General features: G+C 42.1%; 1 long non-coding RNA gene across 1 annotated transcript; it reads right to left on the reverse strand.

Moving 5' to 3' along the window:
- Positions 1-1,934: 1,934 nt before the first annotated feature.
- LOC121137632 lies at positions 1,935-23,484 on the reverse strand. Its single transcript, XR_005874919.1, has 3 exons — positions 23,425-23,484; positions 6,610-6,763; positions 1,935-3,900 (listed from the first exon to the last, which is right to left on the reverse strand). It is a non-coding gene; the product is annotated as an uncharacterized LOC121137632 (long non-coding RNA).
- Between the last annotated feature and the right edge of the window lie 84 nt (positions 23,485-23,568).

Genomic DNA, 23,568 nt, shown 5'->3' on the forward strand with positions numbered 1-23,568 from the left:
AAACTGATTTTCCATACCCCACCAGATCTAAATGGCAGTTCAGTTGTTAACCTTTACCCTAGTGGCCAGGTTTTCATTCATTCGTCCATTCATTCATTCATTCAAAAATAAAATAATATAAAATCAAAACTATTACATTGAAGTTGAACAAGACAAACCAACAGGAAGAAAAGAACCCAAGATAAGGCACAAGAATCAGAGAGCCACTGGTTTGCACACTCAGGAATCCCATAAAAACACTAAACTGGAAGCTATGATACATATGAGGAGACCTGGTGCAAATATGTGCAGGCCTTTCACATGCTGCTTCAGTGTTTGTGAGTTCTTATGAGGTCTGCTCATGCTGGATTTAGAGGGCCTTGCCTTCTTGGTGACTTTTTAAAAAGAATTTGCTAATCTTGTTTTATGTGGATGTTTTGCTGTGTTCCACATGTGTGCTTGGTGCCCTTGGGGGTCAGAAGAGGGTGTTAGATCCCCTATACCTGGAGTTGTGAACAGTTGTGAGACTGTTGTGGGTGCTGGGAACTGAACCCTAGGTCCTTTGCAAGAGAAATAATAGCTTTTCAACCACTGACCCACTCTCTAGCCCCTTAAAATATATTACATTTATTTATTGTGTGTGTGTGTGTGCATGTGTGCCCAAATATGGAGGTCAGAGGACAACTTGGAGGAGTTTGTTCTCTCCTTCCACCATGTAGGTTCGAAGGATCCATTCAGACTGTCAGGTTTGGCAGCAAGCACCTTTACCCTCTGAGCTATCTTGCTGGCCCATTTTTTAATATTTTAATGTGTAGTTTAACCTAGAATTTTTAGAGCAAATTTATTAACTATAAATTGAATATAATAAAATGTATTCAAATTTACATTTTAATGGGTCTTGGCAAATACATAGATTATAATCACCATCTTAGTTAAGAACAGAATATTTACATCACTCCAAAATGACCCTGCATACACTTAACAGCTGATTCCCCACCGTGCCACACTTTTGGTCTTTATTTTTTTTTGTCTGATACTGGGGATCAAACATAGGGCCTCAGAAATGCCAGACCAATACTCTAGCCCTCAGCAATACCCCGGCTTTCCAACCTACTTTAGTCTTTCTGTCAGTTCAGATTAGCTTGATCTAATCTAGGCTTCCATCGGGGAAATATTACAGACTCTGATATCCGTCTTGCTTGGCTTGGCACAGTCTTTTGGGAATTATCTGTGCTGTTGCTTGGCATGGTAGACTACGTCTTTAATCCCAGCACTCTGAAGGCAGAGGCAGAAGGAGCTCTATGAGTTTGAGGCTAGCCTGATTCATATAGTGAGTAGGCCAACCAAGGTTACAAAGTGAGATCCTGTTCAAAAAAAAAAAAAGAAAAAAAGAAAGAAAAAGGAGCCAGGAGGTGGTGGCTCATGTCTTTAATCCCAGCACTCGGGAGGCAGAGGCAGGCAGATCTCTGTGAGTTCGAGACCAGCCTGGTCTACAGAGTGAGTTCCAGGACAGCCTCCAAAGCCACAGAGAAACCCTGTCTCGAAAAACCAAAAAGAAAAAAAAAGAAAAGAGAAAACAAGAAAGAAATGAAGAGATCATTTCTGACATGTGTAGTAATCTCTTATGCCTTTCTGCTAGATTATATTTCATTTTACTAGTACATTTCAATTAGTGAGTCCATGTACTTTATGCTGAAAATTTTGGATATTTCCAACATTTACTATTACAAAATTAGTATGGATATTTGTGAAAATTCCTTATGTGGATATAGACTTTCTTTTAAAAACTGATTTGGGCTAGAGAGTTAACTGGGGTTCAGTTCCCAGCATCTACGTGGTGGTTCACAAACATCCTTAACTCCAGTTCCAGAGACTATAACACCCTCTTCTGACCTCCACAGACACCAGGCACACACATGGTGCACATACATACTTGTAGGCAAAACTCATACACATAAAATAAATTCATTTATTATTGTATTTAAGGTGTGCCCAATAAATAAATATTTCCATAAATAAAGGCACATATCTTGAGGTGTATATAGATGGCAGAATGATTGTTACTATGGTGTCAATTACAAATTATCTGTCATCCCATGTAGTTGGCTTCCTTTGTGTGTGCCTAGTAAAAGCAGTCAGCTTGAAGCAATTTTTCAGTATACAATATAACACATTTAACAGTGAGTGACCTTCACATCCTCAATTCAGTGTCTAGACTGATCCAGATCACATAATTGTGTTTGTATCCTTTGACCAATATCTTCCTATTTCCTCCCTCTCCTTGACCCTGGTCATCACTCTTTTAACTTCTGTTTCTGTATTGGACTCCCTGTTCCCCCCCCCAAAACCTATTCAGGAAAAGCCTTTATTGAGGCCTAATATTACAATACCTTGAGGAAGTATTCCAGAAAAACTGAAAGCAGTCCCATGAAGGGCATGGAATGCTTGCACATGGCTTCCATGATAGTTCCATCACCAATCACTACTCTAACACGTGTACCAATTGGGAGCTTTGGAGACGAATCAATCATAAGGTTTTTGTTGTATCCTTGAGGAGATGTACACATTTCCACAGCAAGACTAGCTGCAGGATGGGTGTGGTTGCCTAGAACCCACAGAATTTGTCATGGCTGTGGGAAAGTCTAATAGAAGCCAGGCAATTTGTCCTGAGAGGTGTCGGGAGCAAAGCCTCCTAAGGTGGAAGTTAGAGCTTCCAAAGCAGCCATGGTTGAAATGTTCCTTCAACTGGAGAGGCTTTTCAGGTGTGATGACAGGGTTGTCAAGGCAGATGGCAGACTGGTTGTCAGAGCAGGGGCTACTTGCCTGACGACTGACAAAAAGAAAGGTCTGTCAGCTGTCACTCAAGGGCCCAGCGCCCACTCTGAACAGTTTGCTCATTCACAAAACAAAACATAAAGGGGTCCTTAGAGTAAAGACCTAGGAGAGTAACATTCTTCACAATAATTGTTTGGTCCTTACGCAAATACCACTTGGAAAGAGCTGGGTCCTTCTGACCTATCACATGATGAATGGTGGAAGACATTCCCACATTCTTTACTCATGTGGACATTGAACTTTTCCCACGTGACCCCTGACATTTACCCTGATGGTGAGAGCATCAGAGCATTCACATATTCTTCCTGTTTATTTCTCTCCGTTGTGACTCACAGACGCTTTTAAGAGGAAGGACAGCAGGCTTGTCCACATTCCTTATGCTCCTAAGATTTGTGTTTGGGTGGAATCTGTCATGATTCTTAATTTTTAATTTTTAAATGTTAATTAAAATATGATATCACTTGCCCCTCCCCCTTTCTTCCCTCCAACATTTCCCATGTGCCCTCTCACTCCCTCTCCAATTGATGGTCTGTATTTTTGATATATATATATATATATATAAAACATTTATAAGCATACATATTTATAAACATAAATACAACCTGTTAGTCCTATTCAGTGTTGCATGACTTCTGGACTTAGCATTTTATATTGGATAATTAATTAGGGGTGTCATCCCCAGGACAGGCTAATTCTCCCTCTTCCAGCTGCCATGGCAGGTAGTTCTTTATCTAGGAGTAGGATCCTATGAGATTCCCCCTTCCACATTAGCATGTCCACTGTTGTTGTCCATTGTTCAGGTCCTAGATAGCCATGTTTTGGGGTGTGTGGGTGCATCTTCCCTGTCATTTCTAGGAAACACAGCTCCCATCAGATGTCCTGATCCTCTGGTTCTCACAGTCTTGCCACTCCATCTTCTGAGACACTCCCTGAGCTGAAGATTCAGGATGTGTTATAGATTTACTTGTTAGGGCTGGGCACCCCACGGTCAATTGGTCTCTGCATCATGACTAGTAGCAATTTTCTCTAATGGTCTCCATTTGTCGCAAAGAAGCTTCATTGATGAGGGATGAGAGCTCCGTTTATCTGTAGATGCAAGGATACATTTTAGAATGCCGCCAGAAATTATGCTGGTCTAGTGAAGTTACAGAAGTAAGCTCTCCTCTAAGATCTGTGATCTCACTAGCCTGGTGTCGTTGGCTAGGTTTATAATACCAAGCAAGACTTCCCTTCTGTTGAACAGCCCTTAAGTTCAACTAGACATCTGTTGTTTGCCACTAAGGCATAAGAGCCACTATTGAAGTGTGGTACATATACTGATGGGATAGTATTCAGCTGTAAGGAAAAATGAAATCATGAAATTTACAGGTAGATGGATAGGTGTAGAAAATAGTCTATGCCAGAGGCAACCCTGACCCAGAAAGACCAAAGCTGGATATGCTTTATCATCAGTGGGCCCTAGCTCTTAGTCTTCAGATGTGAGTGCACAACCTGAAGAAACTGAAGAAAGCAGGGAAGTAAAACGGGCCCATTGGCGGTGATACTAGAAATGAGGAAAGCAGGATACAGGTGGTATAGAAAACGGGGAGGGGCATAGGGAGAGATCTTACTAGTACTGATCATGCCCGTTCTCTCCTTGGCTAATGGCCTCTTGGGCAAAGAACTGCCCCCACCCCTACCGCTGACTTTGGACATGCTGTCCTACTGTACTTGCAGGAGATAAATTACAAGACTGCTAAACCTTGCAAAATCAGGATAAGACAGCCTTTCTACCTCCCTGCTTCTGTGTTGGTCAGTCTGATACCCTAGGCCTTAGCCAAAGCTGGTTGCCCCTACGCTGCTGTGAGGCTTTGGATGACTGTCCATGTAGCCTGCTATTTCTGTCTTTGTTGCATCTTTGGAAGTTGCTCACCTGAACTTCCTGCCTACCCTAGTAATGTTATCTTTCTTCTCAGGTCTTTGACAAGGTTGAAGATCAGACTGTCACAATTATTGTTCTCTCTCCCTTGATAGAAATATTAGGTACAAGACTTAAACTTTTCGGCTTAGACCAGCTCTACAGTAATGTCTGTTATACTTTTACCCTAGGATGAGATAGATATGTAGTACTTGCCATTTGCTCTTGTCGTTTTACTGGCTGTAGATCTTGAGGGTATATGTTCTCACTTTTCCTTTTCCTAGCACAACTTGATATTTGCCATCTTTGTATATAGTTTTGTATCAAGTCTAAACCTTTTCTTTAGACTAAAAGGGAAATTGTAGGGAGAGATCTTACTAGGTACCTGTGGCGTTGACCATCCCTGTTTGGGCATGGCCACAGGTGTGTACAGGGCGTGTGGGATTTAGGTATGAGGGGAGGACATGCTCTCTGTCTCTCAGGGTTCTGGTCCGGTCTCAGAGGGCAGCTGAGGTTGGATGCTCGGAGCGATGACCCTGGGTTATTGGTTTCTCTTGTAAGTGATTTCTCCCCAGTAAAATTAACCTACATCATCCCTATCCCATTACGGTAACTTTACTGCAACAGGAGGGGCATTTAGCTGGGATGGGAAACGAAAGTCAATACATAAGGAGAGAGAGGAAGGAAAGACAAACAATGATAAGGATGTTCAATAAACCCTCATGGAATCATATTAATTTATATTTACCTGAAATTACATATGATGTGTACTCACATATGTGTGTACAACACACACACACACACATACACAGAGTAACCTCCATTTGAGTTGTTGGTCAGGGTAGTCTAAGTGATTCCCAAAACAATATAAACTATTGCTCTTGCTCTTTGTTGCCTTCTAGAGGTCGGATTGAACTTTTTAAAGACTATATGTATGTATACATATATACATATATGTATATATACTATTCATACACACATGTGTGTGGTTGAGGGACTGATACGTGTTTATAAGAAAACTTCGGAACTATATATATATGCATATATATGTTTGTGTGTACATACATATATATGTGTATATATATATGTATATATATATTATTCGCACACACCCGTGTGTGGTTGAGGGACTGTTACGTGTTTATAAGAAAACTTCGGAACTATATATATATATATGCATATATATGTTTGTGTGTACATACATATATATGTGTATATATATATGTATATATATATTATTCACACACACCCGTGTGTGGTTGAGGGACTGATATGTGTTTATAAGAAAACTGTGGAGCTGTCTTGCAAGGTGGCTGTGCACTGTTTGGTCCCCGCCAGCTGTGCAGCTCTGGTTGCTCCGCAGCCTCATCAACACTTGCATTGTCAGACATTTTATTTTTGTTGCTCTAGTGAATGCATAGTGATGTCTTGTTGAGGTTTCATTTGAGTTTCCCATATACTAACCACTTTGAGCATATTTTCATATGCCATAAGCAGGAGGAAGAAACTGGATGATGGACTGATGGATGATGGACTGATGGATGATGGACTGATGGATGATGGACTGATGGATGATGGACTGATGGATGATGCACTGATGGATGATGGACTGATGGATGATGCACTGATGGATGATGGACTGATGGATGATGCACTGATGGATGATGCACTGATGGATGATGGACTGATGGACCGGGTCATGTTAGGGGGCCACATACAGAAGATGAATTAAGGTGCTATTGTGCAATAGACAGGCATCTGCTGAACCATTTCTCTATTTGCCCCTTTAAACAATAGTTTATTTTATGTTTTATATATTAAAATGTTTTTAAAATATTTTATGTTTTTATCGTTTATTTTTTAAAGTAATTTATTAAGTCAAAAATAATTTATTTTACCTGCATGTATTGTATGTGAATCACATGCATGTCTGGTACCCACGGAGGTCAGAAAAGGTCTTTGGGTCTCCTAGAACTGGAGTGGTTGTGTGAGGGGGTCCCTGCAGGCATCCAGGCAGGGAAGCAAACTGCATGAAGAGATATGAATAAGAACCTGAAAGAAAAAAAAAAAAGAATGAGAACCTGATGCAGACTGACTTCATCCACTTAGATCAGACTTCAGGGAGTCTAATGCCAGGCATTCTTTGTCAGCACATTTAAAACACAGTACAATTTGGGAAAAGGTTTCCAGGCAACAGTCAGTCTACTTCCAGGTGCACAATAAAGCTTAAGGTGTGACCACACAGAGACTCTTTTACACAGTACATGTGACCACGAGGGTGGGTTTTATAGCAAAAAGGCCTTGAATCTAGTGTAGACTCCTGTGGATAGCATAGAGGTCACCAGGCCATAAAGTACTTGTGACATGTTCTCAAAGGATGGGTAATGGTCTAGGGAGGGAAAAGTCTGGGATGAACATTCTGGGGGGTTTGGATGAGGTCTGCCTCTATAGCAGAAGGTGGGTAAAGTCTGCCTCCACAGACAGCAAAAAGATCACCAGGTCTCTGACAAAATCTACTCTCTGCCTTCTGGATAGAATGTAGGGATTTGCTTTTTTATCTTCTTCATTGAGGAGATGCTATGCATGATTAGCCTTGCTGTTTCTCTTAGTGCTTCTCTGTGTGTACAAGGACCTCAATGCCCCCAACTACTGTGATCTGCCATGTGGGTGCTGGGAATTGAACCCCAGTCCTCTGGAAGAGCATTCAGTGCTTTTAACTACTAAGCCACCTCTCTGGTCTCTCTTTTTGTATGTAATAATTGAGTGAAATAGAGCAAAAGTAGATAATTACTTTCTTATGAAACTTATAAAAGTCAGGCGGTAGTGTCGCATGCCTTTGATCTTAGCACTCAGGAGGCAGAGGAAGGCAGATCTCTATAAGTCTGAGGCCAGCCTGGTCTATAGAGAGTACTCCAGGACAGCCAGGGCTACTCAAAGAAACCTTGTCTTGAAAAACAAAACCAATCAAAACAAAACCCAATCAAACAAACAACAAACAAATACAAACCCTATTTAAAATATACTTATTAATATCAATGAAAATTGAGGTAAACCTTACCAATCCCCTAGTAGCAATGAATGCATGCTGTTCAACTTCTACATAAGCTCTGCAGTAAGTGTGATCTTCAGGTAACACATTAAGAAATGATATATTGTGCTGTGTGCCTGTGGGCATGTCTGTGGGGCATTTTCTTGATGTAAGAGGACCACGGGTGATCAAAATTACTGGGTAGATGGGTGTTGAACTGCATATGAAAGGTAACTGAACACAAGTTTGAGAGCAAGCCCATAAACATCCTTATTCCTTGGTATGGTCCCTGTTTCAGGTCCTGTCCCCAAATTCCTGACTTCACTCCCCTCAAAGAGGGACTATGACTTAGAAGAGTAAAGTGAATGAAATATACCATTTTCTCCATGAGTAATTTTTGGTGAGAGTTAGTTTGTTACAGCAACAGAAAAGCAAACCAGGACATTTATTCTAAGATGTAGAGAGGGAATTTCATTTTCTTCTACAGCATCTAAAGGCTTCAGATTGTTTCCATGGTCTCCTATTTGGACTTCTTGCCTGGCTACACTCAGGGCAACAAGTTTGTGTTTATTTTTTCATGTTTTGCTTCTTGATGACATGATAGGAAATGGGAAATGTGGCCTCAGAATTCTCTTGGCAAACAACACACACTGTTTATGTCCCAGAAAACTAGGAGCCAAATCAATTTAATTATCACTATATATCTCCTCCTCCTCCCAGCTTTAGGGGCCAAATGAGCCCAAGCTCATGACCCTCCCACTGAGCTGCACCTCTACCTCCTGTAGGAATTTTTCTTAACAGTCTGTCTGTAATTGCTTCATGTGCTCTCCACGATGCTGATAAGAATCATGTAATTTACAGGCCTATTGAAATTCAGTGTAGAACGAATGAATAGCAGCATTACATTTTTCTATTCCCTGGCTTGTTAAATTTCAATGCTTATGTTCAGGAGGCTTTCTGCCTTCAACAATGGCTCAAGCAGTTTAACAAATCATTTAAAGCGAGTGTCTCCGAGTCCATCTTTCATGTCAAAAGATTTTCTGTGCATCCTGTACATATCCAGTCACAGTCCTCATTCATTCTCTCTCGAGAGTAAGTAAGTCCTGACTGTAGGGTACTTGTCTCCTTTTTTCCCTTTCCCTTCTGAGTTTAATTTACAGGTTTCTTTCTCTTCTTCTTCTTCTTCTTCTTCTTCTTCTTCTTCTTCTTCTTCTTCTTCTTCTTCTTCTTCTTCTTCTTCTTCTTCTTCTTCTGCTTCTGCTTCTGCTTCTGCTTCTGCTTCTCCTCCTCCTCCTCCTCCTCTTCCTCCTCCTCTTCTTTCTCTGCAGTTACATTATTTTCTATTTGTTGATTTGGCTCAGTCACTTTGAGGCAAGATCTTCAGTAGCTTAGGCTAGCCTTGAACACCCGATCCTCCTTCATTCACCTCCTGAATGCTTGTATATAGTCATATACCTCCATGCCTTGCTCTCTTGAAGCTACTTGTTATAGACTCACATATGCTCTAGATAATTTCTTCTATGGTTTTTCGTGGTTATGTGTGCTTATTGATTATATTCCCCTTTATTGCATCCTATCTGCCCTCCTTACTTCTGTAAATTGGTATTTAGATATTAAGGTCTCTTCAGTTTCAAGTTTTGGCAAACCAATTTCATAGATGGTGGTGTGCACTTCATCAGGAAGCCTGCCGTGTGTTTCTCTCTCTTTTCCTGTTCCCTGAGCATCTATGGATTTTCAATGACCACACAGTCTCCAAGGACTGCAAGGTGAGAATGTCCTCACATTCCATTCCTCTATTTTTAGTATCTTCATCCTCTGTACTCTTTGCTTTTAGTGATTGCCTTTGTTAGTTTTTTATTGCTGTGATAAAATGACACAACCCAGGTAATCTATAAAAGAAAGCATCTAATTTGACTTACAGTTTCAGATGGTTAGAGTCTGTAATGGTGGGGTGAAGGAGCAACTGGGAGCTCACACCTTTACTCACTACAGGGAATATCAGGAGTCTTTGTTTTGTTTTGTTTGTTTGTTTTCCCTATTTTTTCCTTTTGAAAATTTAAATTAGAAATAAGCTTGTTTTACATGTCAATCCTAGTTCCTTCTCCCTCCCCTCCTTTCCTGCCCTCCACTGACTCCCTATCCCATCTCCTTTCTCCTCCCCAGGGAGGATGGGGCCTTCCACAAGGGATCTTCAAAGTCTGTCATATCATTTGGAGCAGGGCCTAGGTTCTTCCCTATGTCTCTAGGCTGAGAGAGTATCCCTCTATGTTGAGTGGGCTCCCAAAGTCCATTCGAGTGCTAGGGACAAATACTGATCCACTACCAGAGGCCCTAAGGATTAACCAGACCTCCAAACTGACAACCACGTTCAGGGGGCCTGAGTCAGTCCTGTGCTGGTTTCTCAGCTATCAGTCTGGGGACCATGAGCAAACCCTTGTTTAGGTCAGCTGTGTCTGTGGGTTTCTCCAGCCTGGTCTTGACCCCTTTGCTCATCACTCCTCCCTCTCTGCAACTGGATTCCAGGAGTTCAGCTCAGTGTTTAGCTTTGGGTGTCTGCTTCTGCTTCCATCAGCTACTGAATGAAGGCTCTAGGATGGCATATAAGATAGTCATCAATCTCATTATCGGGGAAGGACATTTAAGGCAGCCTCTCCACTATTGCTTAGATTCTTAGTTGGGGTCATTCTTGTAGATCTCTGAACATTGCCAGATTTCTCTTTAAACCTATAATAGCTCCCTCTATTATGGTATTTCTTTTCTTGTTCTCTTCTCTTCTTCCCCTGATTCAATTGTCCTGCTCTCTCATGTTCTCCTCTCCCCTCCTCTTCTTCCCTTCTCTTTCTCCTAACTCCCTCTCCCCTCCCCCCATGTTCCCAATTAGCTCAGGAGATCTTGTCCTTTTCCCCTTCTCCAAGGGACCATGTATGTCTCTCTTAGGGTCCTCCTTTTTTCCCAGCTTCTCTGGTGATGTGGATCGCAGGCTGTTAATCATTTGCTCTATGTCTAAAATCCATACATGAGTGAGTACATACCATGTTTATCTTTTTGTGACTGAGTTACCTCACTGAGGATGGTTTCTTCTAGTTCCATCCATTTGCCTGCAAATTTCAAGATTCCATTGCTTTTCTTTTCCTCTGAGTAGTATTCCACATTTTCTCTATCCACTCTTCAGTTGAGGGACATCTAGGTGGCTTCCAGGTTCTGACTATTACAAATAATGCTGCTATGAACATAGTTGAACAGATGTACTTGTTGTGTGAATGTGCATCTTTTGGATATATGCTTAAGAGGAAATTGCTGGATCTTGTGGTAGGCTGATTCCCATTTTCCTGAGGAACCCCCATACCGATTTCCAGGGTGGCTGTATGAGTTGGTATCCCACCAGCAGTGGAGGAGTGTTTCCCTTTCTCCACATCCTCTCTAGCATAAACTGTCATTAGTTTTTTTTTTTTAATTTTAGCCATTATTACAGGAGTAAGATGGTATCTCAGAGTTGTTTTGATTGGTATTTCCCTGATGGCTAAGGATGTTGAGCACATTCTTAAGTCTCTTTTAGCCATTTTTGGTTCAGGCCCCCACTTTTTAATTGGATCCTTTGGTATTTTGGAGACTTGCTTCTTGAGTTCTTTGTATATTTTGGAGATCAGCCTTCTGTCAGATGTGGGACTGGTGAAGATCTTTTCCCATTCTGCGGGCTGCCGTTTTGTCTTGTTGACTGTGTCCTTTGCCTTAGAGAAGCTTCTCAGTTTCAGGATGTCTCATTTATTAATTGTCTATCTCAGTGTCTGTGCTACTGGTATTATGTTCAGGAAGCAGTTTCCTCTACCAATTTGTTCAAGGGTACCTCCTATTTTCTCTTCTAAGAGGTTCAGTGTGGCTGGATTTATGTTGAGGTCTTTGAGCCATTTGAACTAAGTTTTGTGCATGGATAGACATGGATCTATCTGCAGTCTTCTACATGCCAGCATCCAGTTCTGCCAGCACCATTTGTTGAAGATGCTATCTTTTTTCCATTGTATAATTTTAGCTTCTTTGTCAAAAATCAGGTGTCCTTTGGTGTGTGGGTCCATATCAGAGTTTTCAATTTGGTCTACCTGTCTATTTTTGTGCCAATACAAAGTTTTTTTCAGGACTATAGCTCTATAATAGATCTTACAGTCAGGGGTGTCGAAGCCTCTGGAAGTTTCAGGAGTCTTTTGTAATCTCAAAGCCCTCCTCCTGTGACATACCTCCTCCAGCAAGACCACACCTCCTAATCCTTTACAAACAGTTTCATCATTTGGAGAACAAGCATTCAAATATATGAGCCTATGGGGCCACTCTATTCAAACAACCTCAGTGATTAAAATCACAAGGAAGCCAGGAAGTGGTGGTGGCACACACCTTTAATCCCAGAGCTTGGATGGCAGAGACAGGAAAATCTCTGTGACCTTAAGGATAGCCTGATCTACAGAGTGAGTTCCAGGACAGTCAGCCAGGGTGATTACACAAAGAAACTCTATATCAAAAAAAAGTCATGTAGAAAAAAAATAAGGTGAATCTTATTTTATTTACTAATTCTTAAGACAAATGATTGATTCAATGGTCTCTCCAAAATGGATTTGTGTGTGTGATAATGAATACATGGATTTAAAAGTACTTGATATAAGACCCCAGGCAAATACTACCCTCATTGATGATAAAGTTGTTTCATCTGTGGGACTCTTCTAGGTATCTCCAACTTGTCAAAAGACATATTTTTAAAGTAAGGGACTTATTTTGTAGCCTGTGCTGACTTCAAACTCATGGCAATCCTCTTAGTCCTCTGAGTGCCGGAATTATGGGTGTGAGTCACCACACCCAGTTTTAAAGCTTTTTCAACAAGAATATGGATATAAGAAAGATCAGGGGAGATTTGGGTGGCTCGCTTCTTACTAAAAGTCCAATTGTACATTAATATTAGTCTCAGTGCACGGGTGATAGGACACACCAAAGACAGGCAGTGTTAGGATGTGAGCCACAGAAAGTGTCTGTTATGTTAGCAGAGATCAAGACTGACAGGTCTGGTCCACCTCACTGTCAAATGACCTCTGGTGACCTTGAAGAGAAACTACCTTCCATTCTAGATGATGCACAGCTGGGCCTTGCAAGAACCCAGCCTCTGTAGCACAGAAGTGTCTGCTCCATTTATGTTCTTACCTTCTGTCCTTTCTTGCAGTTTCCCTTACTATCTGCTGATAGAACTTAGAGAAGTTCTTAGGGATTTTTTGTTTTTGTTTCTGTAACAAAACATTTTAGCTGCTTTGGGGATGGGTAAAGGACCTGCCATTTCAATTTTATTACTAGCAACAAGCTCCACTGTTAATTAATTATTTAGTCAATTATCTTGTGTCTTGTCATTTATTTATTTACTCATTTGTCTACACACCCATGTCTGTGCAGGTGGGTGCATGCACCTGTGCATGCCCAGAGACCAGAAGAAGGCATCAGATTCTCTGAGCTGGAATTGCAGGCATGTTTCATGGGGGCTGAGATTTGAACTCCAACCCTCGTGATTATGCAGCAAGCACTCCTAACAGCTAAGCCATACCACTGTCTCTTAAAAGTCATTTTAAACATGAAAAAGCGGGCAGTATCATAAGCATCTATAGACTATACTGTGTCATATTTGCTTCACACCATTTTAACTTTCTAATATTTTAAGAAAGCATCTCACTTTGCGGCCAGCACCGATATTCAACTCGAGATCCTTTGCCTCCTAAGTGCTTGGAGTCATACCCAGCTTGAAAGTGTAAACAGATTCTTTTCCCCACTGTGAGAGATTGGACCCAGAGCCCCACAAATGCTAGGCAAGCACCTTGCCACAGAGTTATATCCCCAACCCTTCACAATTATTTCCTTTTCTCACTATGTCAGTCTTTAGACCTCTTTCACTACAGAAGCAGCCACCATTCAGATGTGGTCGAGTTTCTCTCTCAGTCACATTTTGTGCTTATGCCCTATAGTTATTTATATGTGAAGCATGTTTAGAATTATGTTTTCAGGTTTATATGAATTTCATACCACATGGAGTCTCATCTACTGACTTGCTTTTTCTCACAAAACATTTTGTTTCGGGACACTATATTGATACACCAAGTTTATTAGTGTTTACTGGCATGTAGTCCATCACTGGAATGAACCTTGATTCATTTGTCCAGTTCCTTAATAATGAATAGGTGTGCTTCTAATCTTCCCTGTTATAGTATAATGCTTCCAGTAACACCTTTAAATATGCAGCAGAGGGAATTTCTCTAGGAATCGATATAGAAAAAGAATTCATATCACACAGGACACCCTATCTCTTCAATTCATTTGTTGTTTGATGCAGGGTCTCAAGTAACCCAGGCTAGCCTCAAATTTACTCTCTACTCAAGCCTTCCCTTGAACTCCTGATCCTCCTGCTTCTACTCCCTCCTCATTGCTGAGACTGTAGGAGGGTGTCATCAAGACCAGCATAGCTTCAACTTTAATAACTCACTCACTCACCTACTCACTCACTCACTCACTCACTCATTCATACATTCATCATTATTTACTGAAGATCCACGTGTGCCATGAATATTCTGCAGAAGACAATGGAGAAATTAAAAAGTTAAATGATTTTGAGTATCTGTCATTAAGGAGAGCAGAGAAAGCTGCATAACCAAATTAATTCAACAAAGTTTCCAAGTACAAGCATGAAGAAAGCTAGAAAGCTGGAAACTAATGAGGAAAGGAAGTATTTCCAGTTCCTTTAAATTCTTTTTATTTTTAAGTTTCCCATTATCAGTTGGACAGTGGTGGCGCACGCCTTTAATCCCAGCACTTGGGAGGCAGAGGCAATCGGACCTCTGTGAATTCAAGACCAGCCTGGTCTACAAGAGCAAGTTCCAAAGCTACATAGAGAAACCCTGTCTTGAAAAAGCCAAAAACCAAAACAACAACAACAAAAAAAAGAATTCCCATTATCTTTATTTTGAACATATGGGTGTTTTGCCAATATATATGCATCTATGTCCATGCATCTATGAATACTGTGCCCAAAAAGGTCAGAAGAAGGTATTATATGCCCTGGGGCTGGATTTACTGATGGTTGTGAGCCACCATGAGTGCTGGGACTTGAACCCAGGTCTTCTGGAAGAACAACCACTTTTCTTAACGGCTGAGCAATCGCTGAAGCTTTCCACTTCCTTTAAGCTTTTCAAAATTTTGTTTTAATGTGTGTGTGTGTGTGTATGTATGTATGCATGCATATGTATGGATATGTGTGAAGGTTCGAGGACAACTTTAGAATCCACTCTCACTTTTCACCTTTACATGGCAAGGGGTTGGACTCAGGTCTCTAGGCAGCACAGCAAGGGCCTTTACTCTCTGCCAGATTCCTTTAAACCAGTGGTTCACAACCTTGCTAATGCTATGACCCTTTGATACAGTTCCTCATGCTGTGGTGACCTCAACCATAACATTATTTTCATTACTACTTCATAACTTTAAGTTTGCTACTATTTCTACATTTTCCAATGGTCTTAGGCGAGCCCCATGAAAGGGCTATTCAACCCCCAAAAGGGTCATGACCTACAGGTTGAAGACCACTGCTTTAAAATCTAACAGGTAGTTATTGATGGTCCAAGACAGGAAGCTTGGATATGGAGAGAATAGGCCTGGGAATATGGTCAAGCAGGACGAGTGTCTGAAACAATTGCTTTGCACATTCCTCCACACAAACCCCAATACCACTACCACCACCCCCCAACCCGCCACACACCCTCCCACTCCTCTCCCAATAGTAATCCGTGAAGCTGGAGGTCTAACCCAGAGAGACAAGAGGAAGTTGGTTAGTCAGGTGTGCCTATCTTAGTCAGCGAGGCTCTCTGACTGCGCTGGTTGTCCGTCTGGAGTAGTGTGAAGTTATTTCAAGTAACACTGCCAAGTTACACAGATGCTGCCTAGTTTGCCAGCTCTTACGTCTGGCTTTTTGGCTGGTTTTACTCTCTATTCTGGTTCACGTGGGCACTCTTATCTTCAACACAGGCTTTGCTAATCTGCCCTAATTGTTTTTAATCCTTCTTAAAAGGCAACCATTTCCATTGAGCCACATTCAAGCAGTAAAAATATATGATTTATTCAGATGATATGGAATGTGTTCCATAGAGATCATGGTGACTTGGTGCTCTAGGTGGCTGTCCTATTGCTGTGATACAGCACTGACCAAATGCATCCTGGGAAGGAAAGGGTTTATTTCAGCTTACAGGTTACAGTTCATCACCTGGGGAAGTTAGGGAAGGAACTCAAATGGGAGCAGATTCAGGAACCAGGGAAGAATGCTCCTTGCTGGCTTGCCCTCTCCTGTTCATGCTCAGACAGCTTTCTCATACAGCTGTATGCCAATTGCTCAGGGATGGCACCACCCACATCAATTGGCAAATGGGGTAACTCCCCATAGTCATGGCTACAGGTCATTTGATTTGAGCAATCTCTCAGTTGAGACTCCCTCTTCTCAGGTGACTCTCAGTTGTGTCATGTTGACAATAAAACTAAACAGGAAACTTAGGCAGTTGTAAAATGTAAAATTGCGCCATCCTGTTCAACAGCTGGGGCATTCTTTTTTTTTTTTTTTTTTTTTTTTTGGTCTCTATGACAAATATCTGAGTGAAACAACTTAATGGAGGAAGAAATACTTTCATTCCTGGTTTCAGAGTTTTGAGGATGTGGTGGAGCAGAACAGCTCACCCTGTGGGATGCAGGAAGCAGGGGGGAGGGAGATGGGGAAGGGCAGAGGGAGAGAAGGGGATAAAGAGAGAATACTGCATTAGCAGGCTCCCTCTATTCTCCCCTCTCAGTCCTTCTGGCCTGCAGCTTAGGGAACAGTGTCAACCACAGTCAGGGTGGGTGGGCATTTCTGCCTTAGTCAATCTAATCTGGATGCTCCCTTGCAGACACACCCAGAGGTGCACTTGACTAATCTAGGGACTCCTCAAGACCATGAAGTTCACAATCAAGAGGAACCGCCACAAAGTCTTAATGAGAGACTCCAGGAAAGGTGACCTAGGCTTGATGACTCAACCGCAAAGAGAGTGACTGGTTTGTCCCAGCTACTGGATTAATAGGCCAAAGTTAATTCTGAAAGCAAGCATGCCCAGGGCTGGTATTTATCACCAAATGCCTGCCAGAGCTTTGGTCCACTTGGCTCGCTGCCTGCGTCCTCTGCCTTGCTTTCCTGGTTGCGCCACTAATTTGCATCCCACGCATCATCGACTCTAAAGTGTGGGGATTCTGGCTGGACCAAGAATGATTTATCCATCTCCACAGGAGTGACCAGCTCACTGGCAGGGCAGCAGCACTTTTGTATCTTTGCCAGAGTTCGCAACCGGGGAGAGATAATTAAAGGCAGTCATGAAGCGCTGAAGCCTTTGAAAGCATCCCATAGCATTACCTCCCGCTCCAGGATTTGAGGGGGAATTCAAAGGTCACCCTCTGAAAAGTCAGAGACCATCCAAACCAGCCACGTTTCATAAAACTCCCTGAGAGATGTCTTATCATAATTCAAGGAACACCTGCCCATCTCTCTTCACATCCCTCTAATAAATTACTTTCGCCCCTAGACAAAGATATCCTCTGTCACCCTGCCAAGCCCTTATCTACACACTGGCTCTGCATTAGTAAAAGAACACAGATGGATATTAATTGCTGCCATCAGAGAGCTTAGCCTTCTTGGAGATGGATAAATTAGCTTTTTTATGTGTTAGGACTTTCCTGGAATCCATAGTCAGCCACGATACACAGCTAACCTGTGTCTAAGGTGCTAAGCTGGGGAGGAAGGATCTTGGCCACAGCTTGTTTTAAAGCCATTTGTCTGCTTTCTCCTGTTACTAGGAGACTAAGGCCAGAACAGAGAGGCCACTCAACCTGACAGATGAGGACATGGGGTGGAGCTGCCATGGAGAACAAAGCAGGGGTGTGGCATGATACTCAATATGGTTGAATGAGAGTTCCAAACGAAGAGGTATATATAGGTCAATGTCATGTCTGGGCGTGTGACAGGATACTGTGAGCAAATCTGGAGACAGTGTCACTAGCCGGTTACCTTTCCTTTTTGTGCCTGGGGCAATGCCCAGAAAATTCAGAGCCATTTCCAAGAACTGATAGAGGATGCATCTGATTTTACCTTCTTTGTTCATTTAACTTTGCATTTTCTGGTATATCCTGTTTTCTAGATGCAAGGCAGAATCCATGACTGTCACTCCAGCTGCTCCTTCTTCAGTGAACCAAACACTGAAGCGAATGTGGATGTTCTCAGGAACCCAACGCGTCTTTCCTACCTTGGTTCAAAAGGGTTTTCATTGAGGTGTGGGGCAGACGAGAGACTCTTGGTAGCCAGAGAGGAGAGTGTAACTTTCTAGGAGGCATGTAGAAAGTGGCTGAGAGAAGAGGTTATGGGTGGGCAGGTCGGAAGTGACCTTTGGCACGGGTAAGGGGGTTAACAATGGGAGGGTGGATGAATGGATGCTCCCACTTTGAGTTTCTGTGTGCCTGTTGGCCTGTCCTTCAGCTTGTGGTTCTTGTACTGTTGGTACCTCATCTTGGTACAGGTTGGCCCTTAAGTGTCGTAAAAGGAGACTCAGTGGAGAGTTACATATAGTGAGTTGTGTCCAAATGCCATGCTGCGCAGCCTAACCTTTGACTGCAGGGGTGCAATCTCAGTAACTGGAGAATGGAGGAACTCTGGACCTAGATTTCACCCTGTCAAGTAAATGGGCTCTAGAAGCTCAGTAAGAGGAGATGGGTGAGACTTTTTGAGATCTCTGAGTACTTCCACTGAAATAGAAATACAAAAGGCTTCTAAAATCAGAGACTGTGCAGTTGGCTTTTCCATAGAAAGGGAATATTTCCTTCATGATCAGAGAGGCAGTAGCTGGTACGTGAAAGGAAGGGGGAAAATAGTGGAGAGAAGACATAGCCTCTCTCTCTCTCTCTCTCTCTCTCTCTCTCTCTCTCTCTCTCTCTCTCTCTCTCTCTCTCTGTGTGTGTGTGTGTGTGTGTGTGGTGTGTGTGTGGTGTGTGTGTGTGTGTGTGGTGTGTGTGTGTGTGGTGTGTGTGTGTGGTGTGTGTGTGGTGTGTGTGTGTGTGTGTGTGTGGTGTGTGTGTGTGTGTGTGGTGTGTGTGTGGTGTGTGTGTGTGGTGTGTGTGTGTGTGTGTGTGGTGTGTGTGTGTGGTGTGTGTGTGTGGTGTGTGTGTGTGGTGTGTGTGTGTGTGGTGTGTGTGTGTGTGTGGTGTGTGTGTGTGTGGTGTGTGTGTGTGTGGTGTGTGTGTGTGTGTGTGTGTGTGTGTGTGTGTGTGTGTGTGTGCTTGTGCATGTGGAATCCAGAGGGTGAACTCGGATGTTGTTCCTTAGGCATCATCTACAATTTTTGGAGACAGGATCTTTCATTGGCCTGGAACTTGCCAAGTAGGGGAGGCCAGCTGAGCAGTGAGCCCCAGGGATCCATCTCTTTCTGTCTCTCTGACACTGAGACTTTCTGCCTCTCTGAAACCTGCTTTTTCTTGTGCGCTGGAGCTCAAAATCACTTTGTTATTTGTGCTTGGAAAGCAAGCACTTTTCAGACTATCTTTTTAAAGCATTTATTTTTCAGACCTTACCTCATCCTATCTATTTTTAAAAGGTATTTGCAAATAGTGTCCTGTTAAGGGAAAAGGAATGATTTGAAATTGACTATTTCCATAGTACCCTATTTAGATACAGAGCTAAGGAAGGATCTACGTAACTCTTCTAATCACCATGATGCAGTTCTGACTCTCAGGGTTCCTGGTGATTGTCTAAGCTTTGGATGGAGTCATGTGGGATAGGCCCAGGTGACAGAGTGGATCATGTTTCTCCTTTAGAAACCTGTACTGCCCTCCAACCCTGGACCCCCCTTTCACATCCTGGAGCTCAAGCAGGAGCTGTTAGGTCTTCTCAGTCAACAAATGAAGATTGGATGACCACAGAGGTCTTGCACCAATCATGTTTCAGGCTCACCCACAGACATCTAATTAAGATTGAGGATTCCCTGGGCAGAAAGAAACCAGGTGTTACAGTTCAGGCTTTCAAAGACTAGTGTTCTGGTCCTATTGCCATCATTAAAGGTTGGAGTGCTGTGATGCCAGAACTGGAGATGTGCTGAGATGGTCATCTGTAGTTTGTAGTTCTCAAACATGAAGAACCATCGGAATCACCTAGGGTTTTTTTAAAATTACAGCATTAGAATCTTTCGGAGGCCCTTGGGTTTTGGAGTACATTAATGATGATGGCTTGCTTGAGGTCTTCCAGAGCATGTCTGTGACAGGTGGGTGATAGGAACACCTTCTCATCTTCCTCCTCTGACTGTATTTTCTAGTGATCATGATAAACCTCGTGTTCCTTGAGCATATCATGTGGTGGGTATGTGGCACCTCTAGTTTCACAAGAATATATTGTCATTTACTCCCTAGCCAGTTCTCTCTATTACTTGGCCAGGTAGGATCAGGTAAGTGGTCAGGGTAGATTGTTTGTAAAGGGGAGCAGTGGGTGTACCGAGGCAGGGATATGGTGGTGTTGGTGGAGGTGGTAATGGTGACCATATCAGAGACGTTGGTGATGGTGTTCCACGATACAGGAATAGTAACTGGAATCTAGACCAGTACCTGCGGCAGCAGGGAATGCCTGAGACTGGGCTGTCATTGATCTTATTCACTTGACAGTTGTGTGAGTCAGCTACTTTTAAAAGGCTGAGAACAGAGTGAACATATATAAATCAAGGTTTTATAAATTAAATATTTCCATTTGACTCACACTATAATTTCAGAGGCATTAAATCTTTATCCTGAATGACCTTTCATTGTCAGAGATGGACTATTTTAGCCTTTAGTTAAGCGCCATCCTGTTTGCATCTGGAATACATGGTTATTTTGTAAAAGAACTCCTAAGGATTACTAGAATTTATACTTAAGTAATCACTTCATAAAAAAGTAATTGCCATGCCTGAAAATGCATTAAATATTCCTATTTTTCAGCAGATGAAATTTTCTTTCACTGAACATTGCACGGGAAATATGCAATACCGTTCTGTGGGGGGGGGTCATATCTAAAGGCATTAAAGAGGCAAGTTATCTCTATATTCCATTTTCATTGGTATGTCAGTAGATTATTCAGTTAGGGAATGAAAATAAATAATAAAAATAAAACAATGATGTTATAGACATTAAAGTGTCTAAAAGAACCGTTTTACCTATAGGAAAAAAATTCTTCCTGGAGCTTAAAGTTCTTAGGAGGAAATGGGTTCGTCAAAATATTTAAAGATATATTATATCATAATTTTAATGTAAATTCAATGAGATAAACTGACACAACAAGCCTATGTACAGCCCAGTACTAACATCATTATTTTATTTTCCTGTGTCCTTTTTTTTTGAGACAAGGTTTCGTGTAAACCCCTCTGGTCTCAAACTTACTATGTAGTCAAGGATGATCTTGAACCTCTGATTTTCCTGCTCCTGACTCCTGGGTAACAATGGGATTGCAGTCATGCACCACCTCACCATAGTTTGTGTGATGCAGGGACTCAAACCCACGGCTTCACATACGTTAGGCACAGTACTCTACCAACTGAGCAACATCTCCAGACTAGCCTATGTAATTTTTCCAGTACTTTTGTCTTTAACATCACCTTTTTGGTTGCTGTTGAGCAATGTAGATGCCGAATGCTTTCTGGTACCCACAGCAGTCTCCTTGTTTCTATTTTACAAAAGAAGAAACTAAGATCTAAGAGGTTTTAAGCGACCCATCCAAGAATGAATCCCAGATCTAAGACCCAGAGCCGGTTCTTCATGTGGCACCACACTTGCTCAGAGACATGAATAATTATTCGGGGAGCATCTGAACTCTTTCCTTCCCTCCCCTCCCCTCCCCTCCCTTCCCCTTCCCTCCCCTTCCCCTTTCCTTCCCTCCCCTCCCCCTCCCTCCCAACGTTTTCTGTGCTTGTGGTACCACCTCTGCGCAAGCAGAATCCTGTCACCAACAGCTCTGACCCTCCACAAGGATGCCCTGCCCCCTAGTGGAATTCTGCTCATTTTGCCCAGTCCCATCCCCCCACCCCCAGGAAGAAAGTCATTTTTTTCCTATTGCTCAATTATCTGTTGTAGCTATTTTATCTTAAATATTTAAAAACATAAAAACCATTTTCTGTCACATCTCTTCTAATGTTGAAAGATATGCTTATTTCTAGGGGGACAACTGAAAAGCCCCGAAGAGGCTCTGAACACACTCCAAGAACAAGAATTCATTGTCCTAGGGTTGAATTCAGCATGGCTTCACTGTTCTCTGTGGTTAATAGTGTATTTCCAGTGTCTCTCCCCAAATCACATTTACAGGCTGGAGATATGTCAGATCATATTAGGACGACTCTGAGAAACTTAGTGGACTCTCCTGGGCTCCCTAACGAGATAGGAAATATATTTAAGACAGGATATTCAAATAGATCTGAATTTTTCCTCTGATCTTACCTTAATTCCTTTGCTTTAAGCAATTTTCTAATGAATCCCTTTCATTTTGGTACTGTTAAATATCATCACAGCATTAACATGCATAATTGAATGGCCTCGGTTTAATTAGGAGAGACTTGGGTTAATATTGAATTGGGCTGCAGAAAGCAACGAGAATAGATTTTTAAAGTGAATTAGGCCATTATTTCAGCTATTGTTCATCAAAAGAGGGAGAAGAAGAAGCCCTGGGCAAAATTGCTGATGCCATCAAATGGAAAGGGCTGACTGGTAAGTTATAATTGCTTTGTGTGTAGCCAGTGGCCATGCTGAGGAGGGACAGGAAAACCCAGGGCTTCATCTTTATAAAAGAGGCAGCTCTTAAAAATTAGGTATCTTTGTATTTTCAGGGAATGACCACTATGATAAGGAATAAACAGCAAAGTCAGGGCTGGACATAATCTTCAGTAAAAAACAAAAACAAAACAGAGTTGTGCAAGGCTTCCTAAGAAAGTGACCTCTCCTCGTGCCCTACATGAAGACTGTTTACTTCCCCCATGCTTAGTTTTCAGGGAATGGAAGAAAAGTGGCCAATCTAACAGAAAGCAGTGTGTAAGCAAATACTCTTTCAAGCAGCATGTGAATACATGACACCAAGAGCGGGACAATGCTGTGACAAAAGCACCTTCTCCGTGTAAAAATATTCTAGGTATAAATCGCAGGCTGTACATTTAGGAAGCTCTCTTAATGCACAGGCAGCTGTCACAGCATTCAGCACATTATACATGGGATCAACTAACAAGCATTGCTAATTTTAGACCACATAGTATGTAAACACCAAATATCAAATTAGGTGTTTCAACTGGGAGGCTTTCAATGTGTTAGTGTGTGCTCATATATACAGGTGTGTGTGCATGTATTTGTGTATGTGTGTAGAGGTCAGAGGTCAACCTCAAATGTCTCCCTCAATTGCTTTTCCATCTGATTTTTGAGAAAGGTCTCTTGATAAACCTGAAGCTCATAAATTTGGATAGACTGGCTGGCTAGCAAGCGCCAGGGATCCCCTTGTCTCTGCTTCTTCAGCGCTAGGAAAAAGCTGGGTGGGATAGTGTCTTAGAGTTACTATTGCTGAGAAGAGACACCATAACCATGGCAACTCCTATAAAGGAAAACATTTAATTGGGTGGCTTACAGTTCAGAGGTTCAGTCCATGGTGGGACATGGTGCTGAAGAAGTAGTTGAGAGTCCTTATATCTTGCAGGCAAGAGGAAGCAGACTCAGACACTGGGCAGTATCTTGAGCATAGGAAACCTCAAAGCCTGCTACCATAGTGACA

Source organism: Mesocricetus auratus, unplaced genomic scaffold, assembly GCF_017639785.1.
Source record: "Mesocricetus auratus isolate SY011 unplaced genomic scaffold, BCM_Maur_2.0 Super-Scaffold_100691, whole genome shotgun sequence".
In the NCBI taxonomy this organism is placed as follows: domain Eukaryota; kingdom Metazoa; phylum Chordata; class Mammalia; order Rodentia; family Cricetidae; genus Mesocricetus; species Mesocricetus auratus.